Source organism: Aotus nancymaae, unplaced genomic scaffold (genome assembly GCF_030222135.1).
Source record: "Aotus nancymaae isolate 86718 unplaced genomic scaffold, 86718_ANA_hifiasm-v0.15.2.pri h1tg000062l, whole genome shotgun sequence".
Taxonomy (NCBI): domain Eukaryota; kingdom Metazoa; phylum Chordata; class Mammalia; order Primates; family Aotidae; genus Aotus; species Aotus nancymaae.
Genome location: NW_026988476.1, coordinates 10,588,746 through 10,615,065, shown reverse-complemented (window position 1 = coordinate 10,615,065; position 26,320 = coordinate 10,588,746). Strand labels below are relative to the sequence as shown.

Here is a 26,320-nt window from a genome sequence, read left to right as displayed (position 1 = left end):
TTCATTTATATTTACCCCTTTTAGTTGAACTTTATAAATGTTCACAAGCATCTGCTCTAAAAAGTAAGCTCTATGAAGAGCTCACTACAGAGTCTTTGTCTTTGACCAATATTGGATGAATAAATAAATACATGGATGAATTAATGACGCTTTTTTACTTTGAGTCCATTTATCCTTATAAAGTTTCTTCTTTGTCATTTTACCATAACTCAAAGTGCTTTCTTCTGGCATTTAGTAAAAAACCTCTAACTTTCTCAACTACCTGGTAGTAAGAGGGCTCTACTAGTGACTCTTGTTAGAAACGTAATAAAACACTAATGATATGGTTGTGAAAAATAAATGTACAAGGGTGATATTAATCTTTAAAAATGAATTCTTAGATGCAGTAATAAAAGTGACCTCTACATCTTTTCTTAAAAATACACACATATCCTATAAGATTTCTAAAATTACATGCATACCTGCAAATACATGTGTGCACATGAACACACAAAATTTTAAAACAAAGAGATTTTGTCTGTAATGTTAAAAGTAAAAGAACAACTAACAAATTCCATGAGATATTAAACAACAGAAAAATAAGAACTGCAATGTGAATATTTGAATTCAATTGAAAAATTCTATCAAGCAGTTAGTTTACAGTAAAGTTAAAACTCCTGGAAACCCTTAGGCTTTCAAAATGATGAATCAATTCATCTATCAATCAATCAATGCATATGTACTCTCCTTATAGTCATATATAAATAGCAAAGAAAACCCAGAAATGTATAGTTGCGTAGTCATATTGATGATAATAACACATTTTTTAGTACTTAACAGTTGTATTAGTCTGTTTTCACATTGCTAGTAAAGACATATACCAGCAGACATATACCAGAGACTGGGTAATTAATAAAGAAAAATAGGCTTAATGGACTCACAGTTCCATGTGGCTGGGGAGGCCTCACAGTCATGGTAGAGGGCAAGGAGGAGCAAGTCACATCCTACATGGTGGCAGGGAAGAGAAAACTTGTGCAGAGGAACTCCTCTTTATAAAACCGTCAAATCTTAACAGACCCGTTCACTATCACAAGAACAGCATAGGAAAGACCCGCCCCCATAATTCAACCACCTCCCACCAGTTCCCTCCCACAACACATGGGAATTGTGGGAGCTACAATTCAAGATGAGGTTTAGGTAGGAACACAACCAAACCATACCAACAAATTAAGTGCAAAAATTACTAAGAATTTATGTCAGATGAGTTAAAGAATATATTTTGTATTAAGTAAAAATATATCAAACTCTGTCTCTAAGAAACAGAGTTAGCTTTCCTGTGTAGGTGGACTACTTACATAAAATTGACTAATTTTAAAATTCTAAAGTAATACAAGCAACCAAAATTAATCACAAAACTATAAACAAATAAAAGATAAGATGGGGAAAAAATCCATCTAATGGGATCAATGAGTAACTCTAAACTTTACAGGATTTTTAAAAATAAAAAAATAATGACAATAAAGCGTCAAGTTTCGTGGAGTTTTTCCAACACAGCATTCTCAAAGAAAAACATATGATATTTAATGGATTTTTTAATTAAATAAGAAACTATGACAATACACTAACTAAATTTTAAGTTAAAAGTATAAATCCAATTATAAATTACAGTTTTTCAAAGATATAATAAAACCTGACAAAGCTTAAAGACTTTTTCTCTAAAATTATACTCAGAAAAAAAATTTTTTAATAATGTCTTTTAGTAAACAATGATAACTAAAATTAAATTTAGTTTTCAAATTTATAATGAAACAAATGTAATTAAAGTCGAATGCAGTGTGTTAAACAATATGGATAGATATAGATAGTTAAGAGAGTAATTGTCACATTTATTAATCTTATCTCCAGTGTGTCATTTTTTTATTTTTTATTTTATTTACTATTCATATGATTTTTTACTATTTTAGTGACAGAGGCTTGCTCTGTCATCCAAGCTACAGTTCAGTGACACTATCAGAGCTCACTCTAGCCTCCAAATCCTGGCCTCAGATCCTCCTATCTTGGCCTCCCGAAGCACCGGAATTACAAGTGCAAGCTGCTGCACTCAGGCACTGTCTGTTGTTTTAAACAACTATATCCAAATACCAATTTCCTATATTTCTAGAGTCCTGCAAGAGAAGTCCATTTCAAACTCTCATAAGCAAAATAAGAGAATGCACTGACTTATGCTATGGCTTGAATGTATGTGTCTCTCCAAAATTCCTATGTGAGAACTTAAACTTCAAGGTGATGGTATTAAATGGTAGAGATTTGGGAAGGTTATTAGAGGATGAGGGCTCTGCTTTTATGAATGGGATTAATGTTCTTATAAAAGAGGCTTCAGAGAGCTGCCTGATTCTTTAATCTCTTCTGCCAAGTGGGGATACAGCATTCCTCCCTTTTGCCCTTCTATTATGTGAGGACACAGAAGGGAGGTACTATCTTGGAAGGAGAGAGCAGACCTCAACAAACACCAACTCTGTTTGTTCCTTAATCTTAAATTACCCAGCTTCCACTACTATGAGAAATACATTTTTACTGTTTATAAATGACCCAGTCTTTGGTATTGTGTTACAGCATTCCTGACAAACCTAAACAGCTTATAAAATCAAGATGCCTTATCTAGATGCTCAAAAATTTGCTTCTCTTGATTTTCATTTTCCCTGTTTCCCATTCTTCACCCTCCTCTTTCATCCCTCCATTTCTTTCTCTACTCATTTTTATCTTTTTATATTATCTTTTCCTACATTCCTAGAAAATGTCTGCAAGGTCTTAAATTTTTACTTAGTAGTCCAGAGACAGATAAATGGTCATGTAGTTATCTTATATCAAGACATGCACCAGACATTTTGATAGTGTGATTTGTCGGCTTTTTTTTTTTTTTTTTGGCTTGTGGCAAAAAAGACATAACATAATTTCAGTCCATGCTCACTCATTTCAAATCAGAAGGAGATGTTTAAGTTTTTAAAATAGGTGCTTTCTACCCATGAATCCATGGACTGTTATCTAAAAACAGTTATTAAATTGCAAAATAAGACCAAGTGAGATGGTTCATGCTTGTAATCCCAGCGCTTTGGAAGACCAAGGCAGAAGGTTTGCTTGAGTCTGGGAGTCTGAGAACAGCCTGGGCAGTAGGGAAAGACCTTGTCTCCACAAAAAGGAAAAAAGAAACATAAAACAATGAAAAATTCCACCATGTGCTAAAAATAAAGCTCAGTATCACAGAGAGAAATACAAATGGTAGAGATAAGTAGTAGATGTGTACTTTCTAACTTTTGCTACAATACAAATACACCTATGCAGAAATTTAATAGCTTAAAATCACAATAATTTATCCCCTGGTACTGTATATTGGCAATGATGGGCATAGCTGGGGATTCTTCTGCTGGCTGGCTGGCTGAGGGTGTTCAGTCTGGATGGCTTCATTCACATGTATGATGTTTAGGTCACATGTGCAGTACCTAACAAAGTCAGGCTTCTTCCCTGAGTGCCTGAGTTCTAGGAGTAGCAAGAGAAGCCAATGCCTAGTGCACTAGCACTATTCAAGCCCCTTCTTATGTCACATTTGCTAATGTCCAATTAGTCAATGCAAGTTACATGGTCAAAGTTTGATTTAAGGGATTAAGAGGTAAATCTCACCTTTTGATGTGATGACCAACAAAGTCACATTGCTAAGGGGTATTGGTGCAAAAATAACTTACCTTTTTTGTAGGAGGAGATACATTGTAATCTCAGAAAAGCTTGAACCTTCAGGTGACATTCAAATACCTCCTGCTGTTCTCTCCATTCTGTCTACTAGATTGTAAATAAAAATTGCTGAGTGAAAAAGCAAGTTGCAGAATATGCATATTAAATATATATTATACACATATATTTAAAAGCAGATACAACACAACATTAAATAATGCTCACTGCTATATATAGCTCTAAATAAAGGTAGAAATGAAAGATGGGCAGATTAAACAGTTAATTTGTACTAATGTGTGTTTGTGGTGAGAAGGAAAGATATTCAAATGGTAGACTAAAATATAGAAAAACATGGGGTCTCAACTAAGGAGGATGATAGGGTGAATCAATGTACATCTGTTGAGTACCACAAATGAATTAAAAATTTGCAACACAATCCAAGGAAATTTGTTTTCCCAAAAATGTATATACACCTATCATATCATAAAGGTCCTGGTTTTTGTTTTGTGTCAATGTATGAAGTGACTGTAAATATGACATTGACAAGACTGTGTAAGTTAGATAATTAGATAGATAGATAGATAGATAGTCACTTCATCTCTTTTCCTGGCCTTAGATCTTATTTCTGTTGCTGCTTCACAAGGCAACTCTTCCAGTTATCCTTGATTTTGCATATCTGCTCCATGGAGACATGAACACTTTTGTCAAGATCTTGACTTTTGATTTAATAATTACAACACTCTACTCATTGAGCTAGATACATTTAAATTTATTTATGTATATTTATATATGGATATGTATAGTTTTTTTTACAATATTTCCAGCCCATATCAAACAGAAATATAGCCAAATTGAGGTGTTGATATCTCCTTCTGTTACAGAGTATGCCAGCTGGTTTGCTCAAGGCTCAGTTGGTAATTGTGCATAAGAGACTGCTGCTCTTAGACATCACAATGCAAAAGTCTCATTATTCAGGTAAGTAATCCCCATTAACATGATGAAATTTAAATGGACAAATTGAAATGCAAAAAGTGAAACAATTCAAATAAATATAATAGAATGGCTTAGGTTTAGGCTTAGGCTTAATGCAATATCCTTAAGTGAACAAATGGAACAGTTTTCTAAACAGAAATTTTCCATGAGGGAATGGATCATATACTGCTGTGCAGAGGAGTTGATTAGATATTCAATAACAATATTCCTTTTTTATTTTTCTTTGTTTTGTTTTATTTATTTATTTAATTTTTGAGATGGAGTTTTGCTCTTGTTACCCAGGCTGGAGTGCAGTGGCATGATTTCAGCTCACCGCCACCTCCGCCTCCTGGGTTCAAGCAATTCTCCTGCCTCAGTCTCCCGAGTAGCTGGGACTACAGGCACACACCACCATGCCCAGCTAATTTTTGTATTTTTAGTAGAGACAGGGTTTCACCATGTTGACCAGGATGGTCTCCATCTCTTGACCTCATGATCCACCCGCCTCAGCCTCCCAAAGTGCTGGGATTATAGGCGTGAGCCACTGCACCTCGCCAACAATGTTCTTTATTAATATTTAGATTGATGCTGAGCAGGAGTAATTATAAAACACAATGACTTCGAAGCACCTTGCAGATTAAGGTTTAATAATAATATTGAGATAAACAGATCACATAATTATCATTTGTGTCACAAATGACTGATAAATAAATGAATGAATATTGGTCCCATTTCCATGCACTTCTCTGGTCCCTTTCTTTCTGCTATTTCTTATGCCTATGGTCAGGTACCCCCAGGATCACTTCCTCTCTTCTCCTGACCTTAGATCCTATTTCTGTTGCTGCCTTATAAGGCAACTCTTCCAGTTATCCTTAACTTTGCATATCTTCTCTGTGTAAAAATAAAAATATTTGTCGAAATCCTATGTTTTTATTCTATAATTAGAATATTATTGAACTAAAAGCAATATAATAGAATTAAAGTAGGATCCTACTAGTTTCTTACAGCCACTTACATACAGTTGGATGATTTTTTTTTTTTTTTTTTACTTTCTATAGCCCTCATTTTATAATATTTTGATCTAAATTCTTCCAGAGTTTGGATTAAAAACAAATGGATGTGGCATAAAGGGAGCATCTCAAATCATTCATTCTCATCAGCAGGTCTTATGTGCTCCTAAACCAACCTGAAACACTCTCCTTCCTCTAGGTGAGTCTCTTCCTCTTTAGGGAAACCACTTTGGAGCTTAAGGAATGCACTCCTCAGCTCACCTGCTCACATCTGTCTCATTCTGTTTGACAGGTGTCAGCTGTCCCTAGCATACAACGTCCTTTTCCAGTACGTACACAAGCTAAAAAAATGTTACTCATATCACCTTGTGTTGAAATCCCTGAATTACTAGAATAAGACACAAAAAATTAACAAGACCACTGCCTCTTAACTTCGCCACATTGTTAAAAATATAATCTTTATGTGTAATTGAAGAAAAGAGCAGTCTGTATTTTCAGCGATGCATCATAACCTACTAATAAAACAAATTTTTAAAGTATGAATTCCATATAGAGCATTTAAAACATATGGGTGCTTCTTCCTACATCTTCTTTCCATTTATTTCCCTACCACAGTGTACTCTGCAATCTAGACATCAAACTAATTAAAGTTTCTTGAATAGAGTGTTTTGTCTTGTCCTTGTATCTTCCATATGCTATTTTTTATGCCAGTAATACAGTATTTTTAAAATATTTTAGATGATAACCCCCAGTAAAATTTATATTTTAAAGAGCAGCCAAGTAATAAATATGTGCATTTATGTCTGTTTGTGTATAAGAAAACATTTTTCACAGAAAAAATTTTAATCTTAATACATGTGATGCATCTGATAATTTTTAATCATCTATTTAATTTTTAAAAATACTCATCACAATTTACTAGACTGATTATATAAAATCTTAAAGTGTCATGATTTTAACCTAGTGTAGAAAAGAAATAGCAGAATTGTATTCTCTTTTCAATTTAGTAGATAACTCCCTGTTTTTTTGGACTACTCTGGATTATTATGGATGGATGATTCATGAACTATATAAATTCAATAACTCATATTCTTAGAAGCAGAGAAAAATTTCTTAAAATGAGGCCATTGAAGTACAAGGCTTACTTGTCATTTGGCTTACGAGTAGCAAAAATAAGCATCAATGAACTAAGAATGTATTCTTAAGATGAAATAAGTACTTTTTCCTAATCGTGTAGCTGCCAGACTACTATGGAATAGAAACCAATGCTTGAAAAAAGTTATAACCCAGGTTAGAGTTGTCGTATGAGCATTTGATGAAAAACCACCAAGTAATACCTTTCTTGATTAGAGATGTGTTTGCTGGACAAGATACATCAAAATTACAAAAATCTGAAATTCAACTTTAACTGTAAATTTTAATTTAAATTTGTATGTATTAAAGTTATAAAGCATTACGCAAATTAACATGGTAGATTTTTCAAGCATATATTGCCTTCATCTTGTGGAGAAAATGAATAAAATTAATATGTTATAATACCCGTGAGACTGCAAGTACAGTGCACTTTGGAAAAACTTAGAGTAAATTGCTTGAAATTACTGTCAGCATCAAAGTTCAGGCTGACAAGAAGACTCTCACTATCACAATTTAAACTGAATAATCTGTAGTCACATCATGTACTTTCTATTTTACAACTACTCTCTACTTTCATTCTATCCATACCAGTATAAAGCTCGAGTTCAAATTTTAAGAAACAAAATAAATTTATTAACAGGTAAATTATTTTAAATATTACCCTTAAACATAGACTTTCTCAAAGCATGCACAGATTCAATGCAAATCAAAAGTTAAGTCAAATTATTTAAACATTTCCCTATAAAGTTAAAGGCTGCTTTTTCAAAGACAATGCAAATGGAAATATATCGCAAAAAATCACAAAAGTACGGTTTAGTAAATGTTCAGAAATTGCACATACTCACAGAAACATGACACAGAACTCTCAGCACAAAGAGGCCCTCAGTTTCTTTTCCTTCATTGCCAAGAGGAACACCTATCCTGAATTCTATCACTCAGATATTCCTTTTTTATAATTGATATAAACTGACTCATAGAGTGATGAACTCTCTTGCATACAGCTTGTCCAGCTCAATATCTACAAGATTCATCCTTTCTGAAGAAAGCAGTTCATACATTCTTACTGCCCTTTAGCATTCCATTGTATGTCAACATATACCATAGTTTACTTATCCATTCTACCGTTGATATGCAATTGGGTTGCTTCCAAACTGGGGCTAGTGCAAATAGGCTGCTATAAATCTTTCTCTAGATATCTTTTGATACATATATAAAAGAAAATTGCTAAAAGTGGTATGACTGAGTAACAGGCTATGAATATGTCTGGCTTTTCTAGACATAATCATGCTTTTCTCTAAAGTGATTTTACCAAATTATGTTCCTAACAATAATGTATGAGATTTCCAGTTAGTATACTGCCCCAAACTTGGCATTGTCAGGGTTTTGTGTGTGTGAGTGTGTGTGTTTTCTTTTTTTCAATTTAAGCCATTTTATTGGATGAATGCTGGTATAACATTATGCATTATTAATAATTAGGTTAAGCATGTTACTAAATTAAGTTAAATAGATTTTCATTTATTGACTAGTCTTTTTTTTACCTCAAAAGTCTACTATCTAATTTTTTAAATAGAGATAACTATTTTCTTGTTGATTTCTAGAAGTCCTTGATATACTGTAGATAAGTGTATCTTCTCCTAAATTGTGCACTATATTTTCCTTTCTAATGGTATTTTTGACAAATATAAACTATAAGATTAGGGTAGACAAATTTATCAATTTTTTAAATGAATACTGCATGTTGTTTCTCTACTAAATATCTTTGCTTAACCCAAGGTCCTAAAAATATTTTCATATGTTATCTTCCATAAACATTATTGTTTCATTAATTTTCACACATAGACATGTAGTCAATTGGAATTAATTTTTGTATATGACGTAGGGTAGGAGGTAAAGATTTTTTTATGTTATTATTTTTCCAAGGTGATTATCCAATCGAAACAGCATTCTATATTGAAAATGCCATCTTTTCTTCACTGCACTACCTTGTCATCTTTAAACCAAATAGCAATTCTTGGTGTGTGTGTCCTTTTCCTATGCTTCACTTTTCTTCTATTGCTATAATTGTCAGTCTTTCAACAACTAGTACATATTGTTAATTAGTTCTATAATTACCTTTTGTGATTTGGCAGTGTAAGTCTCTGAAGCCTAGTTCTTATTCTCAGGGAATACTGTAGCAAACAGAATGCTGATATTGTTCCCACGTTTCCCAATCCTGGTTATACACATTCTCCATAGTCCCCTCCCACTGAGTGGAGGCAGGAGCTATGAATATGATGAGGTAATTACTCTTTTTATCAGTTTATGTTATATAGAGTAAATGATGAGATTGTTGCTCCTTTGATTAAATTAAATTGTGTAAGGCTATACTATAGCAAACTGGAGAAAGATTCACCTGCTGGCTTTAAGAAGTAAGAAACCACGTTCTGATATGGCCACATGGCTAGGACATAAAAGCAGCCTCTAGGAGATAAGAATCACCCTAGCTAAGAGCCATCAAGATAACAGGGACCCACAATGAAATTCTGTCAATAACCTGATTGAATTTGGAAATGGATTCTTCTCTAGGAAGTCCTTCAGATAAGCATGTAGCCTGGCTGACACCCTTATTTCAGACTCATGATCCTCTAAGCAGGGAACTCAGCTAAACTGGACTTCTGATCTACAGAAACTGTGAAATAATAAATACACATTCTTTTAAGGCACTAAGTCTGTGATAACTTAATGCAGCAGTTGATAACTAATATGAAGAATTTGGCTTTTTTTGATTCTTTTTATTTCCCTATATGTTTTAAAATCAACTTATCAATTTCCAATTCTAAAACTTGCTGAAAATTTCAATGCAAAAGTATTGAATTTGTATATAGAGAAGAGTATTTAGTTAGTATTTAGTTTTTCTCAATATATTTTGCACTTTCTATTCTTAAGAAGAATTGGTGTTAAAAGGGTTTTTTGCTTTGCCTATAACTATTTAACAAAATTCATTAGTAAAATCATACAAGCTTTACTTGTTTTGAGGAAATAATTTTTGGGAGTTTCAACATCCTCAGTAGCTACAAATATGCTCAAAATTTTTACGTCAATTTGTGTTACTCTGAGTGTATACAGATATTAATAAGATTATATATATTTCCTTTATTATAGTTTATAACCCATTTATTATCTATATTTGTAGATTTAATTGAGTGATTGCCTTGTCTACTGAAACTGTATATATGATACACATAAATTATTAGATACACAAATTATATAATTTTTAGTTTTATTAGTTTTATCAGAGTGCTGTCAATTTTATGAAACATTTTAATAAATCAACTTTTAGCTTTGCTGACCTTTTCTATTATACATTAGTTTTCTACTTCATGGATTTCCTTTTACATCTTTATAATTTCTTCTACTTTGTTTGAGATTAATTTGCTCTTTTCTGGTTTTTTAATATTACTAAAACTCAGAATTTAAAAAAAATTTTAATATATAATTTTAGGGCTATAATTTTTCTTCTGAAATGCAAAGGAAATAATAATGTGAGGAAAATTAACAAAGAAGGTTCAGGGAACTTAGAGTTTTCTGTTCCTACTTGAGGGTATTGCATGTCAAAGAGAAGAGCAAGGATCACCTCCAGAAATACTGGCTGAAATCACAGCATAATAAGACTTGAATATTTGATTAAGGAATTGTACTTAATTCTAATGTAACTAAATTGGCCCTAGAAAACATATCATCAGATATTATAACAAGGTTTATTTTTAGCAGTATGCAGAATACCTCAGGGTCACAGGGGCAACTAATTGAAATTTCCTATGCAGGATGTGCTGCTGGTTTTTATTACTACAAAAGTCTCTCCTGGGCATAAAAATGTGGAAGAGTTCATAGGTGAGAAAGAAAACTTAAAATTTAAAATGTGAAGCCATTAATTGGATTTAAAAACAAAGTAAAAGGCAGAATTAACAATGTCTCTAAAATCAGCCTGAGTAATGATGGTGGAATGGGACAGTTGTGCCATCAAGGGAAAGAGCAATTTTAACTAATAATTTATTTGCATGAGTCTAAGAAAGGTGGAAGTAAGGAGATTAAAGAATTAAATATTAAAAAGGCTTCTGATACTTACTTCATCTGGCTTGGGATTGATTGCTTAAATGTTAAGTAAGGAGCAGGGACAACTTAGTAATAGTTGCTTTGAAATGAACGAGATACCAAAGATAAGAAATTGAGTGCTATAGAAATGTCAAAGTACAATGAAATTGCAAAACAAGGTGTTAACTGCAAAGCTAGATAGAAAGATGAAAGTGATGATATAAATTAGAAACATTTATCAGGGAATCAAGAAAGCTAAACATGAAGTTAGCAGCAAGCTATGGGAAAGGTGTTAAGTAATGGGCTTCCTCCAAGCCTTTTAAACACAAATTTCTGGGTTTGAAGGAAACCAAATATCTTCTTTCATTAACTTGGTTTTGGAATTATGAATGTTTCTCTAATTAAAGCTACTATATTTTCAAGGGTTATGATTTAGCAATGTGAAGGCTAATCCATAACCCTTGTTATGGGAGCACAAAGTTATGAAAGCAAAGTTTGTACATATACCGGGACTGGCCAAATAAGTGAATATATTATAGAAAAAGAAAGCCAGGCTCCTCACTGTCAGAGAACATTACAAATAAGGAAACATGAAAGGCCAATATGAATCCAGTAGAGTTAGACTGAAATTGGAGGTATCAATAAAAACTTAGATTTTTGTTGAATTATATATACAAATAAACACAGAAATAAATATTGGTGTCTGTGTATTCATGAATTAGAATACATACATATATTTTCTAGTTCTTTCTGATGAGTCTAGAAGCAATGATACTCCAATAGCAATGAACTCACCAAACGCTAAGACATATATAATTGAGCATAGGTGTGTATATACAGAAATACATATCCAACACAAAGTAATCATACCCTCAATCTTTCTGTTTTAAAGTCTTTATGGTCATCTATACATAGTCATTTTTTCATTCTCCCTATCTAATGATAAAAAAAATCACAAATTTTGCCAAAATGTATTTTAAAAGGTTTACTCTGAACCAATATGAGTGACTATAGCCCAGGGTTATACAATATCAAGAGATCCTGAGAAAGTGTGCCACAGGCAGTTGAGTAACAGTTTGGTTTCATACCTTTCAGGGAGACAGGAATTGCAGATAAAATCATAAATTAATACATGGAAGATATACATTGGTTTGGCCTGAAAAGGCAGGGCATCTTGAAAAAGAGAGCTTACAAGTCATAGGTGGGTTTTAGGGATTCTTTAGTTGACAATTGGTTCAGAGCGACTCTATCATTTAAAGACTTAAAGTCAGTAGAAAGAAATACTTCAGTTAAAATAAGGGGGCTTTGGGAGCCAAGGCGCTTAGCCTCTGGAGGTTCACTGAAAAATCACTGATAGGAGGCAGATTGATTAATAAGAGAAAAGGCATACAAATCTGTGTACAGTGTATACATGAGAGTCTTCAAAATGACCCTATCTCCCAGTGAAGTTCAGAAGCTTACCATCTTAAGATTACAGAAAGAATTCTGGCTTAGAGTATGGCCAAAAATAGGTTTTAGTAGCAAGAAAGGTTATGGGAGGAATAAATAAAGAGGCTTGGCTAGCAAAGGTGGCCTTGTCATGCATATGAAGCCTCATAGGTAGCAGCCCTCAGATTAAATAGATAAAAATATCTCTTTTCAGACCTTTGAAGGTGTCATACTCTCAGTTAATCTAGTCTGGACGCAGGAAAGGTCTAGAAAGGGAAGTCAAGGATGCATTAATAGAGATTACAGATGTAAATTTTCCCCTAAAAAAAAGTCTTTGCAGGGCGATTTTAGTCTGCTGGTCCTATAACAGCCATCTCAGATATATTTTGGGGTAAAATATTTTGATTTCCCTCCAATTCCGCTACTTGTCCTGTGATGCTTTACCATTCTCAGGTTGCAAAGTGTAAACCAAAAATAAAATTCTAAGACCCACAACCAATGGATGAACCTTCCCCTTTGGGAATTCCAAAGTTAATCTAAAAAATTAGTTCAGGCCATGATGGGAAATGGGAGTTGGACTCACTTATAATGAGTGCCTTATTATACTCTCCCCTTTGGAATTCAGGCACAGCTGACCAGCATTAACATCAAAACAGAGACCTTAAGACTCTAAATCTGATAAAAAATATTTACACTCTACACTCTCTGAAGCATGCATCTTGGAGGCTGCATCTACACAGTAAGAACCTTGGTCTTCAAAACCCTTTATCTTAACCCAGACACTCCCTTTCACTGATTCCAGATCTTTAGATAATAACTCTCTCTAGCAATTGCCAATCAGAAAATCTCTGAATCTTCCTTTGACCTGGAAATACCATCTCCACCCCATGCCCCAGTTTTCCCACCTTTCTGAATTGAACCAATGAACATTTATTGATTTATGTCTTATGTCTCCCTAAAACATATAAATCCAAGCCACAGCTCAACCACCTTGGGCACATACTCTCAGGATCTCCTGGGGCTGTGTCACAATCAATTGGTCACTTATGTTTGGCTCAGAATAAATCTCTTCACATATTTTACAGAGTTTGACTCTTTTCATTAATTAAAAAAAATGTATCAAGAGATTTTTATGGTTTTTGAAGAATGAGTCCCCATATCCCTTTAGATAGGAATTTGACAAGACAAAAATGTCAGAGATCAGTGCTGATAACTAATCTATCTATCTACTTCTAGATATAGATATCTATCTATATGTATAATGTCTCAGGGATATCTTTTATTCCTGTTTTATTGCCATATATAATTTTAAAAGGTTTTCTTTTCTCCTGTCTCTTATGTTCCTGTGAGATAGATATTAAATAAGAAAAAAATAAAACAAATTTTCAGATGTGTGGGTCAAGATGACCAGGGGCAGACCTATGCTACTTCTAGTTAAATAATTATAAGCTTGCTTTGCTTATTTTACACTGAAGTTTATACCCTGAACTAACCTATATCAAATATTGGTGCAGTAAAATAGAAATCAACCAGCAATAGGAGGCCTAAGATAAAGACCATCTGAGAGCACTGTAAAACCATGGAACACTGAGGAGTGGTTGCAGAGCAGGAAATACTGCTTTGGTCCCATGAATGCCTTCTCAACATGGAGGTCGCAGGAGGATCTCTTAAGAGGACTTGCGTAAAATCTCTGAGAAGGGAGGCAACCTTTGCTCACAGGATCTGGATGGGTCTTTGCACATGGAAGCTTTCAAGGAGGAAAAGTCTTGAAGGGTAGAGATTACTGGAATGCCACAGGCTCTGCCTAGGTTCTCAGAATATGGAGTAATCTTGATTGCTCTGTTTTCTCAATGCTTGGAAGATAAAAGCCCCATGATACACTGGGCGTGGTCAGACCTGGTGGTGCCTTATCCACTATGCTTCTGATGCAAATGCACCTTGATAGCAACAGGTGGTAGAACTCAGTGTTCTAGGTTTGCATAAGAATCATATCTGCTACTGAATACTGCAGACCACACCTCTCCCCCTTGGCTATCTTGCCCACATTAGTCTCAAAGCCTCTCCCAAGTTTCAAATCCTCCCCTGATCATCCCTTCCTGCTCCCCAACCCCTCAAATAAAAGCATGTGGAGCCCAGCACTTAGGGCCAATGCAGATCACTCCACTTGGACCCCTGGACCCATGCTGTGAACTTCTACTCTTGTGTCTTTGCCTTTATTTCCTTTTCTCCCTCATCACCGCTGGGACATGGGGCACCCATGCACAGGTTTGGGCTGGTTCCAAACACAGATGTTTATAATTTCTGAGAACAAAATGGACAACGTGTCATGAGATAGTAACCTAGACTACCTTGATAGGAAGAAAGGGTGGTCTCCTTGTTATAAATAAGATGATTAAAAATAACAAAGTTCTCTTGCTTGGCTATCTAAAGAAGATGAACGAGTAAAGTATTCTCAGGCTGCAAGCTTATGAACCATTGCAAAGGTACGAAAACGAGATCAGCATGTTGGACAAATAGTAAACAAACAGTATGCCTGGATCTTAGAGGGCGGTGAGAGGTGGATTATGAAATTCAGAAGAAGGCAGAAACAATTTTGTGTAACATTCAGAATATGGATTTTACTTTAAAAATTCAAGCAACAACTCAAAATAATCAGAGGTTCAAAATTTGCAATTTAGCACATGTTGTTAGGGTTGAAAATTATATTCCTATCTTCCTAAAACCAGAATCACTTTCTCTCACATGCAGGGATATTTTACTTTGGGGAATTTAATTTCAAGTATCAAACCTGAGCAGAAGTAAATTTAAAAAATTTTCCAATTTGTATTACATGGCAATTAATCCTCTCCCCTATCCTCAAACTGAGCCTGGAGCTCTTTCTTTGTACATAACTTTTGCGAACACAAATAAGTATTTCCAGGAAAGTAGACATACCTAAGGAATGCAAATATCCTCTGGCTGCAGAAAATCAATAGTATTGCCTAAAACATGACTTACTGACAATGTGTCAGAGACTAGTTTTTGTTTAAGAGAATAGAAATATATTAGATGAGCAATTCAAGGAAGCTCTTGATTGTCCCTTACTTTTACGAGGCCTGTTGTTATGATCATTAACACACTGTAATAGGGTATATCAGATTATTGCCTCTTTAATAAATTATTCATTGTTCATGGTTCTCTAAGAACAGCAGATATTAATTAACAAATGAATGTATTCAGTTACTTTGTTTCCATTTGTGCCTCTCTTCATGAGTTGATTTTGGAAAGGCTATAATAAATGGTTGTCTGTTTTTCTTCCTCATTAGGTTATCTCTAAATTCACTGTCTCCTGGTTTCAAGGATGATTGCAGAAATATGACCATAAAACTGTAGCTTCTCATTATACCTGGAAGCAGTAGGAGTGTAGTATTTATAATCTCATTATCTCAATGGATATTGTAGCTGTGCATATGCTCTTATTATCCCTACTGGGGCTGGTAATGATATACATAGTCTCATTTTCTGTGCTGTGGAATTGGAGAGTTGCATTTATAATTGAGTGTTCTGCACTGTAAGTAATATAAGGTAGGTGGATAACTGGTTGAAAGTGTGTGTCTAGTATGTTTTTTGAGTTTTCATTTTTCATATACATTTGATGTTTGTTCCTTAAATGTCTACAATTAGAAAATTCCGATGAGTAGACAAATAAGAAAATAAAATGAATTAAAATATTTAAGAAAATGTGAGTTAAGATATGACAACCCATCATCCTATGGATGACAGTCCACCAACAAATCCCCTACTGCACCACCCAAGACTGTCAATCAGGTGAAAAAAAGAGAGAGAGAGAAAAGTATAGAGAAGATAAAACAATTCACATTAAAAAATAACATTTCAGTTTTGAACTTTCTTATTTTCATTTCTTTTTCTTTTTCTTTCTTTCTTTTTATTTTATTTATTTTTTTTGAGACAGATAATCTTGCTTCTTTGCCTAGGCTGGAGTGCAGCCTCCCAGGTTCAAGTGATTCTCCTACCTCAGCCTTTCCAGTAGCTGGGATTACAGGCATGTGACACCATCACCAGCTAATTTTTGTATTGTTAGTAGAGACCAGGTTTCACCATGTTGGCCAGGCTGGTCTTGAACTCCTGACCTCAAGTGATCCTCTCAAGCCTTGGCCTCCCAAAGTGCTGGAATTACAGGTGTAAGCCACTGTGTCCAGCCCCTGTTGTCATTTTAATACCCTAGCCATTAGCTTTCTTACATGAAGTGTTATGGAAAATACTCTGCTCAAAATGAAACAGTGGTTTTGAACACTTTCATAAACATGACGTTATACAATCTCCTGGCAGTTCTGGGATAGTAACTAAAGTTTAGAGAGAGTAACAAAGAAAAATCCACAGTTTTCAGACCTTCTAAACTATGTTTCCAAGTAAAAGCCTCCAAATAAAACCATCTTTGGTTTAATTTGGAGACTTTTATAAGGCTAAATGCTGATAAGTTTCCAAGTAGCCTGCTAATGTGTTATACAAACAAATCTCTGAAATAACTTCCATTTTTCCACTTTTTATTGAGAAATGTAATAATTATTAGATTTATGTCTTTAAATAAAGAGGAAGTGTCAGAGGCATTTAAACGAGAGCAACTCCATCTTGTATAGGGGCTGGGTAAAATAAGTCTGAGACCTACTACTGTGCTGCATTCCTAGGAGGTTAGACATTCTTAGTCACAGGATGAGATAGGAGGTCCACAAAAGACAGAGGTCATCAAGATCTTGCTGATAAAACAGGTTGCAGTAAAAAAGCCCGCCAAAACCCACCAAAACCAAGATGGTGAGAGCGACCTCTGGTTATCCTCACTGCTCTTAATACGCTAATTAGACTGCATTACCATGATAAAAGACACTTCCACCAGTGCCAGGACAGTTAACAAATGTCTTGGCAACATCAGGAAGTCATCCTATATGGTCTAAAAATGAGAGGAACTCTCAGTTCTGAAAATAGCCCACTCCTTTTCGGGGAAAACTCATGAATAATCCGCCCCTTCTTTAGCATATAATCAAGAAATAATCATAAAAATGGGCAACCAACAGTTTTGGGGCTGCTCTGCCTATAGAGTAGGCATTCTTTCATTCCTTAACTTTCTTAATAAATTTGTTTTTACTTTATGAACTCACCCCAAGTTCGTTCTTTCTTTTTTTTTTTTTTTTTTTTTTGAGACGGAGTTTCGCTCTTGTTACCCAGGCTGGAGTGCAATGGCACGATCTCGGCTCACCGCAACTTCCGCCTCCTGGGTTCAGGCAATTCTCCTGCCTCAGCCTCCTGAGTAGCTGGGATTACAGGCACGCGCCACCATGTCCAGCTAATTTTTTGTATTTTTTTAGTAGAGACGGGGTTTCACCATGTTGACCAAGATGGTCTCAATCTCTTGACCTCGTGATCCACCCGCCTCGGCCTCCCAAAGTGCTGGTATTACAGGCATGAGCCACTGTGCCCGGCCTCCCAAGTTCTTTCTTAGGAGGGAACCAAGAACCCTCTCCTTGGGTCTGGATCAGGTAACAAAAGCACACACACAAATGTAGACAATTCCAATATTACTGGTAGGTTTCCACTCACTAGCCTTGGGAATAATTAACTCATCTCTTTTTTAACACTAACATGAAATTGTGGGCCTTCTCTTGCTCATATTAACAGAACTAGGTTGTTACACATCTTGGCCTGAGGCTTTATGCAGGTTGTAGAATTTCTGTCTTAAATTCAACCAAGAATGGCTAATTGATCCCCTAAGTTAACAGGTCTTTAGTTTACTTTGAAATTGAAATATCACCCACTATTTGACTGGAAACAGACCAAAAGGAGGTCAGAAATTCAGTCACAAGCAATACAAGACCCAACCCTACTTCCCTTGTTTTCATCCACTGAACCTACTCAAATACAACTAGTTGGGTGTCAAGTTCAGTCCTAATTGATTTCAATTATATCCAAGACAAATTTTCATTTCAAAGCTAAGACTTTTCCTTATCAGCCCACCCATCAGAGAGTTTCTAATAATGTTAAACCTCATTAAGGAAGTTGTTTAACTCCAATGCGTTTCTCCCAGTAAGCTCTGTGAAAAGAAAATAAAGAATCCCCAAATCACAAAGCCAAAGGGAAAATTCAAGCTAGGAACTGTGTCAGGCAAATCTGCCTCCCACTTTATTCTTAAATAAGATAGCTACAAAGATTTATAAAAAAGCTACATACCCCCCTCACAATTTGTCCACAAGGAAATTCAGTGAAAGGCTAATCAGAAACTGAAAAGACTGCAACATTTTGTCTCTTATCTACCTATGACCTGGAAGCTCCCTCCCTACTTCAAGTTGTCCCACCTTTCCTGACCAAACCAATGTACATCTTACACATATTGATTGATGTTTCATGTCTCCCTAAAATGTATAAAACCAAGCTGTGCCCCAACAACCTTGGACATATGTCATTAGGACCTCCTGAGGTTGTGTCACAGGCATGTCCTTAACTGTGGCAAAATGAACTTTCTAAATTGATTGAGATCTATCTCAGATACTTTGGGGTTCACAGCCCCTAGGCAGGTATTTTTAACTCTTTTTGGAAGATGAGGTAGTATTAAGAATGGTAACTTTTAAAATTATTTTTATTATTTTTAATTTTAGGTTCCAGGGATACACGTGCAGAATGTGCAAGAAGAGTAACTTTTTAAAAATAGACTTTTTAAAAGATAAGTTCTAGGTTCACAGCAAAATTGAGCAGACGGTACAGAGAATCTCCATATACCACCCTCGCCCTGGCTCATGCATAGCCTCAGCAATTATCAGCATCCCCCATTAGAGTGGTAATTTGTAACAAATGATGAACTTATATTAATACATCATTACCCAGAATCCACAGTTTATATAGGGTTTACTCCGGTATTGTACATTCTATGGTTTTGGACAAATGTGTTGTATTATGATACAGGTCTATCATATTAGTATATGATACTATAAATTAATACTATACTGTAGTGTATCAGTAGTTTCACTGGCCTGAAATTCTCTGTATTCCATACAGTCATCCCTCCCTCCTATCACAACTCTGACAACAACTGATCTTTTTACTGTCTCCATAGTCTTGCCTTTTCCCAAATGTCATACAATCACAATCACACAGTATGCAGCCTTTCCACATTGGCGTCTTTCACTTAGTAAAATGCAGTTAAGTTTCTCCATTTTCTCTGCATAGTTTGATAGCTCATTTCTTTTTTCACTGATTAATATTTAATTGCCTGGATATATCAAAGTTTATTTATCCACTAACCTGTGGAAGGGCATCTTGGTTGCTTCGAAGTTTGAGCAATTATGAATAAAGCTTTTATAGTGTTTTTTTCCAGTTCTATGAAGAAGGGCAATGGTAGCTTGATGGGAATAGCATTGAATCTGTAAATTACTTTGGGAAGTATAGCCATTTTCATGATATTGATTCTTCCTAACCATGAACATGGAATGTTTCTCCATCTGTTTGTGTCCTCTCTTATTTCCTTGAGCAGTGGTTTGTAGTTCTCCTTGAAGAGGTCTCTTACATCCTTTGTTAGTTGTATTCCTAGATATTTTATTCTCTTTGTAGCAATTGTAAATGGGAGTTCACTCATGATTGGCTCTCTGTTTGTGTGTTATTGGTGTAGAGAAATGCTTGTGATTTCTGCACATTGATTTTGTATTCTGAGACTTTTCTGAAGTTGCTTATCAGCTGAAGGACGTTTTGGGCTAAGACAGTGGGGTCTTCTAAATATACAATCATGTCATCTGCAAATAGAGACAATTTGACTTCCTCTTTTCCTAATTGAATACCCTTTATTTCTTTTTCTTACCTGATTACTCTGACTAGAACTTCCAGTACTATATTGAATAGGAATGAAGAGAGAGGGCATCCTTGTCTAGTGCCAGATTTCAAAGGGAATGCTTCCAGTTTTTACCCGTTCAATATGATATTGGCTGTGGGTTTGTCATAAATAGCTTACAATATTTTGAGGTACATTCCATTGATACCTAGTTTATTGAGAGTTTTTAGCATAAAGGGCTGTTGAATTTTGTCAAAAGCCTTCTCTGCATTTATTGAGATAATCATGTGGTTTTTGTCTTTGGTTCTGTTTATGTGATAGATTACATTTATAGATTTGCATATGTTGAACCAGCCTTGCATCCCCAGGATGAAGCCTACTTGATCGTGATGGATAAGCTTTTTGATGTGCTGTTGCATTCAGTTTGCCAGTATTTTATTGAAAATTTTTGCATTGATGTTTCTCATGGATATTGGCCTGAAGTTTTTTTTTTTTAGTTGTGTCTCTGCCAGGTTTTGGTTTCAGGATGATGTTGGTCTCATGCAATGAGTTAGGGAGGAGTCCCTCTTTTTGGATTTTTTGGAATAGTTTCAGAAGGAGTGGTACCAGATCCTCTTTGTATGTCTGGTAGAATTTAGCTGTGAACCTGTCTGGACCTGGACTTTTTTCGGTTTGTAGGCTGTTAATTGCTCCCTCAAATTCAGACCTTGTTATTGGTCTATTCAGGGTTTCAACTTCTTCCTGGTTTAGTCTTGGGAGGGTGCATGTGTCCTTGAATTTATCCATTTCTTCCATATTTACTGGTTTATGTGCATAGAGCTGTCTGTAGTATTCTCTGATGGTAGTTTTTATTTCTGTGGAATCAGTGGTGTTCTCCCCTCTATCATTTCTTATTGCATTTATTCAATTCTTCTCTCTTTTCTATTAGTCTGACTAGCAGTCTGTCTATTTTGGTGATCTTTTCAAAAAACCAGCTCCTGGCTTTATTGATTTTTTTTGAAGGGTTTTTGTGTCTCTATCTCCTTCAGTTTCGCTCTGATCTTAGTTATCTCTTGTCCTCTGCTCGCTTTTGAGTTTTTAGAGAGCCTGCAGAGCCAAGACAATCCAAAGCAAAAAGAACAAAGCTGGAGGCATCATGCTACCAGACTTCAATTTATACTACAAGTCTACAGTAATCAAAACAGCATGGTACTGGTACCAAAACAGAGGTATAGATCAATGGAACAGAACAGAAGTCTCGGAAGTAATGCCACACATCTACAAGCATCTGATCTTTGACAAACCTCACAAAAACAGGCAATGGGAAAAGGATTCTCTGTTCAATAAATGGTGTTGGGAAAACTAGCTAGCCATGTGCAGAAAACAGAAACTGGACCCCTTCCTTACACCTTACACTAAAATTAACTCCAAGTAGATTAAAGACTTAATCATAAGACTTAACACCATAAAAACCCTAGAAGAAAGCCTAGGCAATACCATTCAGGACAGAGGCATAGACAAGGACTTCATGACTAAAACACAAAAAGCAATGGCAATAAAAGCCAAAATAGACAAATCGGATCTAATTAAACTTAAGAGTTTCTGCACAGCAAAAGAAATAATCATTAGAGTGAATCGGCAACCAACAGAATGGGAAAAATTTTTTGCAATCTACCCTTCTGACAAAGGGCTAATATCCAGAATCTACAAAGAACTAAAGTAGATTTACAAGAAAAAACATACGCAATCCCATCAAAAAGTGGGCAAGGATATGGACAGACACTTTTCAAAAGAAGACATTTATACAGCCAACAAACATATGGAAAAATGCTCATCATCACTGGTTATTAGAGAAATGCAAATCAAAACCATATTAAGGTACCATCTCACGCCACTTAAAATGATGATCATTAAAAAATCTGGAGACAACAGATACTGGAGACGATGTGGAGAAAAAGGAATACTTTACACTGTTGGTGTGAGTATAAATTAATTCAACCATTGTGGAAGACAGTGTGGTGATTCCTCAAGGATTTAGAAATAGAAATTCCATTTGACCCAGCAATCCCATTACTGGGTATATACCCAAAGGATTATAAATCATTCTACTATAAAGACACATGCACATGTATGTTCATTGCAGCACTGTTTACAACAGAAAAGACCTGAACCAACCCAAATGTCCATCAATGATAGACTGGACAAGGAAAATGGGGCACATATACACCATGGAATACTATGCAGTCATAAAAAATGATGAGTTTGTGTCCTTTGTAGGGACATGGATGAATCTGGAAACCATCATTCTCAGCAAACTGACACAAGAACGGAAAACCAAACACCACATGTTCTCACTCATAGGTGGATGTTGAACAATGAGAACACATAGGCACAGGGAGGAGAACATCACACACTGGGGTAGGTTGGGGGGTGGAGGGCTAGGGGAGGGACAGCAAGGGGCGGGGAGTCTGGGGAGGGAAAACAATTGGAGAAATGCCTGATGTAGGTGACATGGGGATGAAGACTGCAAACCACCATGGCATGTGTGTACCTATGCAGAACCCTGTGGGATGTGCACATGTACTCCAGAGCTTAAAGTACAATAAAAACAATTTAAATAAGCTTATATAAACATTTCTGTACAGGTTTCTGTGTAGATATAAGTTGTTCACTTCTTTAGTTAAATACAAAAAGAAATTGTTGGATAATATGGCATAAGAACGTTTAGTTTTGTAGGAACCCCAAACTGTCCTTCAAATTAGCTGTACCATTTCACATTCTCATCAGCAGTGAATGAGAGTTCCTGTTGCTTCACATCCTTGCCAACATTTGTTGTAATGGTGTTCTGTACTGACAACATTTCTTACATCAAATGTGTAGATTTTCCACACATTGCAATTTACAAATTATCTGTGAACACCAACTCAGTATGCTACAGTTATTTCAATTCTAGCACTAACTATAGGATAACGGCTTAGACCCACAGACTCACCTCCAACTTCATATTCCAGTTGTAAGTAGTTGGTTGTGGGTTAGTCACATTTCCGTCTGGCTTGGCTACTGTTGGGTTCCCTAAAACTCTCTCCTCTGATACGATAATTTCTGTAACAGCTCATAGAATCCAAGGAAACACTTCACTTGCCTTAACTGGTTGAGTATAAAGAATATCATAAAGGGTACATATATACAGTCAGATCAAGAGGTACATAGGACAAGGAATGATGAAGGGGCATGGAGCACTCGTGCTGTCTCCAGGTGTGCCACTCTCCCAGTACTTCCATGCAGTCACCAATGCAGAAGCTATTTTAAGCCATTTGTTTGGGATTTTAATGGAGATTTCATTATACAGGCACGATTGATTAAATTCTTGGCCACTGTTAGTTTAACTCAATATCCAACTGCTTACCCCTCTCCAAAGGTGGATGGGCCTGAGGGTTTCAACCCTCTTGTCTTATGGTTGGTTCTTCTGACAACCAGCTCCTATGCTCCAAGAGTAGACTTATTAGAATAAACTTAGGTATAACTAAAAGGGGCTTATTATAAATAACAAAAGGTGTTTCTTTTATGCGTTCACTCAAGAAATTATGAGGGTTTTAGAAGCCTGAGGCAGAGAAATAGTATACATTTTTATTGTGCCATAGTAGTCACATTTCATTGTTGTTTTATTTTAATTTGCATTTCCCTGATAACATGAGATGTGGAACATCTCTTAAGATGCTTACTTGTCATCTGTATATCTTTTGGGTGGAATGTCTGTTAAGGTCTTTGGCTGATTTCTTAATCAGGTTGTTTGTTTTCTTATTGTTGAATTTTAATAATTATTTGTATATTTTGAATAACTATCTTTTTTTTTTTTTTTTTGAGATGGAGTTTCACTCTTGTTGCCTAGGCTGGAGTGCAATGGCACGATCTCGGCTCACCACAACCTCCACCTCCTGGGTCCAAGCGATTCTCCTGCCTCAGCCTCCCAAGTAGCTGGGATTACAAGCATGTGCCACTACATCTGGCTAATTTTATATTTTTAGTAGAGACAAGGTTTCTCCATGTTGGTCAGGCTACTCTCGAACTCCTGACCTCAGGTGATCCACTGGCTTTGGCTTCCCAAAGTGCTAGGATTATAGATGTGTGATTATCCTTTTAATGTCTATGGGACCTACAATAATGGTTCCTATTTCTGACATTAATGTGTGTCCTATCTCTTTTATTCATAGTTAGCCTGGCTAAAGGTATATCAACCTCATTGATCTTTTCAAAGAACCAGTTTTGGTTTTACTGATTTTTTTCTATTGACGTCATGTTTTCAATTTTATTTATTTCTACTCTAATTTTTATTGTTTCCTTTCCTGTGTTTACTTTGGATTTAATTTGTTCTTATTTTCTATTTTCCTAAGGTGGTAGCTTAGATGATTGATTATGGATCTTTCTTCTTTTCTATTACACACATGAATACCATATTTTTTTCTCTAAACACTGATTTTACTGCATTCCACAAACATTGATGCAACTTTTTTTTAATTAAAAAAATTTTTTTTTAAATTTCTCTTCAGGTTTCTTTTTTGACATGGAGTGGTAACATTTTTATTAACAGAAAATATTTTGTCATATCTATTTCCCAGTTCAGTGGCTGCTTGCAAATCTTAAATTTATGTAACTGAGAGGTGTCATGGAAGTGATCCTTAAGAGAAAGAAAAATATCTCTAACCTAATAACTTTCTAAGAAAAATCAGGCAATCTTTCTACCTCAGACCATGCTAACCAAATATTTCTCCTTGTTAAATTATCTCTCTAATGGAAAATTAAAAAGTGATAAGAACTCTTTAAAATAATAATTTAAATTTATGCTTGTAATTTATTGTAATATTTATAGTGTAGTTTATCATTCATTAATATGGCAAATGTTTATTGGTTAGTACTAGGTACACTCAGCAGTGAATGAAATAGTGAAAGTCATTTCAAAACTTATTTTATGGTAGAATATAATAAATAGTAAGCAAAAAAATACATAATAAACAAATTATAAATCATATCAGAAAATCCTAAGTGCTTTGAGGGAAAAAATTAACAGAGCAAAGTAACAGAGATCAGAATGTGGTAGGAAAGAGTTGTAATTGAAAATACAATAAAGTAGTTTGAGTAAGCCTTTTGAAAAGCTAAGACTGTGAGAGAATTAGCCACATGTCTAGCTAATGAAAGCATTAAAGACATGGCAGCCAGTATAAAGGTTCTGTATTTTACAACTCTTAAATGCCATCTAAGAAATGTATAAGCCTTCACTCATGCATAGTAAAAGTGCAGAACTCGGAACATGCAATTGGAGGATGTCAGTTATCCCCCAATTTCCAGATCTTTATTTCAGAACTGTACAAAATCATTTTGTTTCAACAACAGTGCTAAGTAAAATGGGCACTATTAATATTTATTAAAGGAATATTAGTTGTTTCGATCATATTTTAAGCTATGCACATTGGATCCCAGAAAATTAAAAAATTTGATTAGTATCTACAGTTTTTATATAATTAATCTACTTGTAATAAAATTGTACTCTGTGCACTCATACATAATTCAAATTGTCTTCTCTAATATTATTTTGTCTCTAGACATTAATCTCATTATAATTTATGAATTTTATCAGAAACTTATAAATTACATGTATTTCAGTGACATACTATATCACATAATTTGAGTTTCTTCTCTCAATATAACAGAATAAAACTCTGTTGTATTTCTTAACAACTCTGGTTGATCAGCTGGTGGAAAAATGAATAGCTGTTTGTTAATTAGATTTGATTTCTAGGTAGAATCTATCTACGATTTGATGTTTAGCCACAGGTCACACTATTACCTGACTGAAGATGCTTTGCAATGCTACACAAAAACCTACATGTGACTCCGAAATGTATGCCATTATTCTCTCACATTTCTGTACTAATACTGCATTTGGAAGAATAAATATTATAATCTATTGATGTACATGTTGCTAAATATTACATAAATTATGTAATACTATAGCAACTAACAACTTCTTTCATTCATTTAAAATTGTGTTTTTGAGATTTTTCCCCCATGATGATACTCGAAGATATATCTTATCCATCTTAACTGCTAAAATACATAATGTCCCAATACATAAAGAAAATGGAACATTTGTTTTCCTAAATACTTTTATCATACTCAAATGTAGGTTTTTCGCCTCATTTTAAATCTTCTTGACATTGCT

The 26,320-nt window shown here is 35.0% G+C and overlaps 1 long non-coding RNA gene across 1 annotated transcript in view; it reads right to left on the bottom strand.

The window, feature by feature from the left end:
- Window positions 1–919: 919 nt before the first annotated feature.
- The window catches only part of LOC105728785 (uncharacterized), a 504,990-nt gene continuing 479,589 nt past the window's right edge, over window positions 920–26,320 (bottom strand). Inside the window, exons 8-9 of the long non-coding RNA XR_010338568.1 lie at window positions 3,717–3,810; window positions 920–983 (exon numbers count right to left, since the gene is read on the bottom strand). This is a non-coding gene — a long non-coding RNA (uncharacterized LOC105728785). The remainder of the gene's footprint in view (window positions 984–3,716; window positions 3,811–26,320) is intronic.